This window comes from Podarcis vaucheri (genome assembly GCF_965113315.1).
Source record: "Podarcis vaucheri genome assembly, chromosome: 7".
NCBI lineage: Eukaryota > Metazoa > Chordata > Lepidosauria > Squamata > Lacertidae > Podarcis > Podarcis vaucheri.
In genome coordinates, this window is record NC_138765.1 from 48,214,384 (window position 1) to 48,220,630 (window position 6,247).

Here is a 6,247-nt window from a genome sequence, read left to right on the forward strand (position 1 = left end):
CATATTTATGGTATGACAAAATCAAAGTGCATAGTGCCTTTAAAAATCACATTGTAAGGAAAGCGTTGTTCAATGTTTGGATGAGATATAAAGACCTGTTGGAAAACAAAACCCCTAGATGGTTGTCACCCTTAGAGGCGAAGGCCCATAAGAAAGTTAATATGGAGGTCGGATGGCCAAAGTATTGTGAGATTTTAGAACAGGATGGAGAGAAACTGAAATTAAAGAGCCATGAAAAACTAAAACCCAAAGTACAAGATTGGCTCCACTATTATCAAATAACGGAGGTTTTTAAACAAGACAGGAAAATTGGCTTCCAGGTGGAAAAATCAAAACTCGAGACAGAACTGCTAGAACCCAATACTAAGAATTTGTCAAGAATGTATAACTTGCTGTTGAAATGGAACACACAAGATGAAATAGTTAAATCAGCTATGATTAAGTGGGCACAGGACATTGGTCATAACATTATGTCTGCTGACTGGGAAAGGTTGTGGAACACCGGAATTAAATTTACGGCATGTAGTGCCTTAAAGGAAAATGTGATGAAAATGGTATACAGGTGGTACATGACCCCAGTTAAGCTAGCAAAAATTTACCATTTGCCTGACAATAAATGCTGGAAATGTAAGGAAACTGAAGGTACTTTTTATCATCTTTGGTGGACATGCCCGAAGATTAAGGTCTTCTGGGAGATGATATATAATGAAATGAAAAAGGTATTTAAATATACCTTTCTTAAGAAACCAGAGGCCTTTCTCTTGGGCATTGTCGGCCAATTGGTGCAAAAAAAGGATAGAACTTTCTTTATGTATGCAACAACAGCAGCAAGAATACTGATCGCAAAGTATTGGAAGACACAAGATCTACCCACCGTGGAAGAATGGCAGATGAAAGTGATTGACTATATGACATTGGCGGAAATGACGAGCAGAATTCGAGACCAGGGAAAGGAGACTGCGGAAGAAGATTGGAAGAAATTCAAGATTTATCTTAAGGACTACTATAAACTTGATGAAGTTTAGAATGTCGAGACTCTATAGAGAGAAAGGGTTGCAGTAATATAAGATTAGAATTAGAAAGGACTATGACGAATTAGAGTTGGAAAAAACATTTATAAGTTGCTATAAAATTTGGACATGAGGATGCAGAAAGGGGAGGTATGGGGAAGTCCGAGGAAAGAAGTTTATGAAATGACATTATGAAATTATACTTGTTTGTTTGTTTGTTTTCTTTTTTGTGTTTGTCTGTTATAAAAACTTTTGTAAAACTAATAAAAAATATTATAAAAATAAAAAAAAAAAACAAAATCTTTGGAAGTTTCAAAGCAGACATTTTCTGTTAGACTGCAGGAATCTATTGAGTATATAGGAGATAAGGCAGTCTTTTAAGTAACCAGGTCCTAAGCTGTATAAAGCCTTCTTCTGGGAATGAATTCCATAATTTACTTCATTTTGTCAGTCCTGAATCTTTCAACATCATGCTTCATTAGATGTCACCATTTATGAATCAAAGTCATGGTAGAATAATGAATCAGATCCTTAGTTGCTTGGGATCAATGTGTCCAGGGCTTTTTTTCAGGTGAAACTCACCAGAACTCAGTTCTGGCACCTCTCAGGTGTGCACCGTTGTCATTATAAGAGGACAAGGGAGGTGTTCATGGTGAGTTCTGGCACATCTTTTTTTAGAAAAATAGTACTGAATATGCCCCAATACAAATATAAGTTTGCAGTACAGAGGAAAGTCGTTCTTAATAGTTTGGTAAAAGAAATGGCTTGTTATTAAATGTGTAAGTGCCTTGTGTCAAGATGGGACACAAGATAGGACTCAATGCCCTCACTCTCAAAATTGGTATAAGCAACAATCTTTTATGCTGTTACTCCCATTTCCTTACTTCTTCTGAAGAGTCCAATAAAAAACCATTCTTGCAACAAGAAGGTGATTTCACTTCTTGGGTACATGAGTGCATGTGCAGAAATTAGCCTACTGTGCATTAATTGCTTCACCCACTTTTGCCTCTGGCCCCAACCACAGCCTATAGCTTTCAGAAACTAATGTGGTAACCAGGGTGAAAAAGGTTTCCTAGTGCTATGCTGTAGTAATGTCCAAGGTACCAGGCAGGGGTAGAAAGATGAAGGGAGAAGTATGCCAGAGCAGCACCAGATGGATAAAAATGTTGAGCAGATGTGAGAAAGAACCTAGGTTCTCATGGAACACCATGGAGTTTCCAGTAATCAGCTATTATTTATTTAATGCATTTTTGCCTAGTAATCTGGTTGCTGACTTTGGGGCTAGTTATAGTTTCCTAGTTGACTTCCAGGGCAGCCCTATATAGAGTGAGCTGCAATAATCCAGTCTGGATCTACCAAAGCATGGAATACAGTGACTATGAGTAAAGCTTAGGAGTTAGCAGTTTGGGAGATGCCAGTCTGCATATGTGAAGAATGTGTTTAGTAGTGTTTGTGTGTTTACTTGTTAAATCCAAGGCTTTGGGTAATGGTTTGCTCCCTCAACTTCACAAAATCCCCTTTCTAGCCACACTAGTAAACTTTTTGCATTTCTTTAAGCAATGATTTTCTGTCATGTTTCAGTGTTTTCTATCATCTTTCTCTTATTATAGGATTTTCAGATACAGACTATAATTTACTGATATTGATGTGTTTATTTTCTCAATTGTATGTATGCTTTTAGGACCAAGAAATGGTGTATTTTATATAAGTCTCCCTCTAAACTTACGTTGCCTAGCATATCACAGTCAGGATGGATTTTTAATTTGGATCCTGTGGTCAAAAGTGCATTCTTGAGCTGCGTTGGGATAAGGGATAGGATTTTCTGAAAATATTGATATCTTGATATCCTCAATGTTTTCCCGCCCCCTCTAATTCTCATCTCATTGAGCTTGACAAAAAGTAAGTTGTTTTTACCAATTGATAAAAGTATGAACCATTCTTACATCTCTCTCTCTCTCTCTCTCTCTCTCTCTCTCTCTCTCTCTCTCACACACACACACACACACACACACACGTATTATGTATAAATGTTCTCCTAGTATCCTAATGTAACCAACAAAAAAACAGATATATACAATACCTAGAACTGTGTAAAAATGCATGGGGTTTGACATATTATGGGTTCTGACCAATGTTAGGTCCTTTCCGCACTTACAATTTATAGTGGTATAGGTGCTGTTTGATCTGACTTTTTAAACCATGAGTTTGCAGCTAATTATCTGCACCTTTGGTCACATGTCACTGTTATTAGACAGTGACTAAGGGGTTTCCCGTTCCATACTAATGGCGGATTGTACCCAAAATGAGAAATGTTCCATGTCTGGAATCACACACCTCCTACATACGCTTACATTCCTCAAGCCAGTAAATGTCAGAGTTATCGACAGGAACATGAGGTAGCCATAGTTTTAAAAGTGTGCAGCTGCTTTCATCTGCTGCTTTGAAAACTGTGTTCCGGAGTATAACATTCATGATAAGGGCTTGCTCTGGAACAACAAAATGGTGTCAAAACTCTCAAAAAATTTATCTGTTTGTTTCTAGGCATATTCTAGTATGGATAAAAATTCTATCTATGCAGTGAACCAAGATCATCAATTTACAAGAAATAAGCCATTTTTATTAGCACTGTAATCTCCAGAATCCTCTCAGAAATATATTTTTGTAATCTTTTAATTTCTTGGAGACGTCTTAACATAATAATTCAGTACATAAGCGATGTCCCTGGACATGGCAGCCTAACACAGCAGCACAGTGACTTATCCGTTTTTCTCCCATGAATTCTGAAACAAGTCACTTTTTTTTCATGGCTTTCATTATTTTCTTAAAGGAGTGTTGTTTGAAGATAATAATCTCTTACTACTTAAGCCTCCCCTGAGGCCCCATTTCAATGATTTTTCTTATTCACATAATCCTCCATCAAAGCTTCATTTTATTTGAAGAGGCAGATGTGATCATCATTGCAAATTTAAATCCCATTATGCCAGTCTGATGGTGTTCAGTCCAAATAAAATAATAAAATAAAATAAAATAAATGCTTAGTACTGGAAGATGCGGGCGATTGATACTCATCCTTAGATCGAACTGATCTATAATGAGTTAAAATTATTTGTAAATCCAGTCAGAGCAATCAAAAGGGTATTGACGGAAGTTTAGGATGCTGAATAGTACAGGCTTCTTAAGCAATCACACAACATAACCTGTTTATTGGGTGTACTTGGAAAGTTCAGGCCAAGAGCTGCAGGAATTCTGTCTCTGAACAGACTGCTTGTCGCACATATGAACTTCTGTTGTGAATTACAACAAGACCCATGTCATTCAGTATCCAGTTACCACAAGGGTCAACATTGATGCCAAAATCCAGCATCGCCTGAGCTCTGCGAGTGCGGCTTTCTCCCAGTTGAAGTACAGAGTGTTTGAGGACATTCGCAGGGAAACCAAAATGCTTGTTTACAAAGCTATTGTACTACCAACCTTCAGGGGCGAAGGAAGGCGTCGTGACACCTGGGGCGGGTGCCATAGTGTAGGGCACATGTGCAGCATCACTACATATGATGCATGCGCTGTATGTAGCGACGCCACACATGCACTGTATAGCGGTTTGCTAGTGCCACTCTAGTGCTGTACGGATGGTGCCGGGATCCCTCTGGCACCGCTACAGCTGCAAACGGAGGATCCTCTGTTCGCGGATGCAGCTGCAAGCAGAGGATCCCGGCACTGTCTGTATGGTGCTGGAGTTGCACCGGTGGCAAACCACTAAGTACAGCGCATGTGCGACGTTGCTACATACAGCGCATGTGTGTGACACTGCACATGCACTGTACTTAGTGGTTTGCTGCCAGTGCCGGGATCCTCTGCTTGCAGCTGCAGTCGTGAAGAAAGGATCCTCCAAAGGCAGCTAAGGTGGCACGATGTCTGCTCGCACTGTCGCGAGCCCCCGCAGGGTGACTTATTGTCACCCCCGCAGGCATGGAACACGGGGCGTACCGCCCCCATGCCCCCCCACTGGGACGCCACTGCCAACCTTACTGTATGCTTGTGAAACATGGACCACTTACAAACACCATCTCCAACTTCTCGAAAGATTCCATCAATGGTTTCTCCAAAAAATCTTACACATCACTTAGGAAGACAGGCGAACTAATATCAGTGTACTGGATGAAGCAAAGATCACCAGTGTTGAAGCAATGATTCTTCAACATCACCTTGGTTGGACTGGTCATGTTGTGCGGATGCCTGATGATCGTCTTCCAAACCAACTACTCTATTCTGAACTTAAAAATGGAAAGCATAATGCTGGTGGTCAACAAAAGAGGTTTAAAGACTGTCTCAAGGCAAATCTTTAAAAATGTAGTATAAACACTGACAACTGGGAAACACTGGCCTGCGAGCACTCCAGTTGAAGAACAGCCTTTACCAAAGGTGTCATGGACTTTGAAGACACTCAAACTCAGGACCCAAGGGGAAAAAGTGCTAAGAGAAAGGCACGTGCTAAGAGAAAGGCTAAGAGAAATCCACACCGTGATCAACTCCTGTTCGGGAACTAATGTCTCCACTGTGGAAGGACGTGTGGGTCCAGAATTGGCCTCCACAGTCACTTATGAACTCATTGTTAAAACCGTGTTTATGGAAGACAATCTTACTTGGCTATGAGTGATCGCCAAAGAAGAAGAAGACCCACAATGGCCAAGCAGGTACCCCTATCCCCACCCTTCAATCTGGCTGACTGTTTGGTGCATCATCACCATACAGGTGCATCAAGGCATTCACTACAGCAGTTCATTGCATTTTCCCTGCTGTAGTCAAAACTAAATGTCAGCCAAGCAATGCCAATACATCCGAGATCAGAGCTTTTGGAATTGGTGAAGACAAGAAGCTCCCATGGCCAGTCATGAGATATACCCCATGAACCTTGCATTTGACAGGTCAACTGCTAGTTTCATACTACTTGATGGGACAGGCAAGTGGATGCTGTGCAGATCAGGAAGTAGAGGTGTTCAGGATAGGGGGCACTTTTTCAAGGAGGCATTAACCTGAACTTCTGGGCATGTCCATGCCTTCAAGCCAGCATGCTTGAACGAGACAAGCATAAATTCATGCTCTCAAGCATTTTTTTGTATATTACAGGGGTGAGTCTAAGAATGTGATTTCCCCCACCTACAATCTGAAGTGGTACAATCGATTATATCACCCAAGAATGCTTTACATATCATGTTGTGATGTGTTTCATATACACCAGA

At 40.5% G+C, this 6,247-nt stretch overlaps 1 long non-coding RNA gene across 1 annotated transcript in view; it reads right to left on the bottom strand.

Annotated features, from left to right (window-relative positions):
- The window catches only part of LOC309537523, a 940,942-nt gene extending 935,491 nt beyond the window's left edge, over positions 1-5,451 (bottom strand). Inside the window, exons 1-2 of the long non-coding RNA XR_014221953.1 lie at positions 5,032-5,451; positions 4,354-4,481 (exon numbers count right to left, since the gene is read on the bottom strand). This is a non-coding gene — a long non-coding RNA (uncharacterized lncRNA). The remainder of the gene's footprint in view (positions 1-4,353; positions 4,482-5,031) is intronic.
- Between the last annotated feature and the right edge of the window lie 796 nt (positions 5,452-6,247).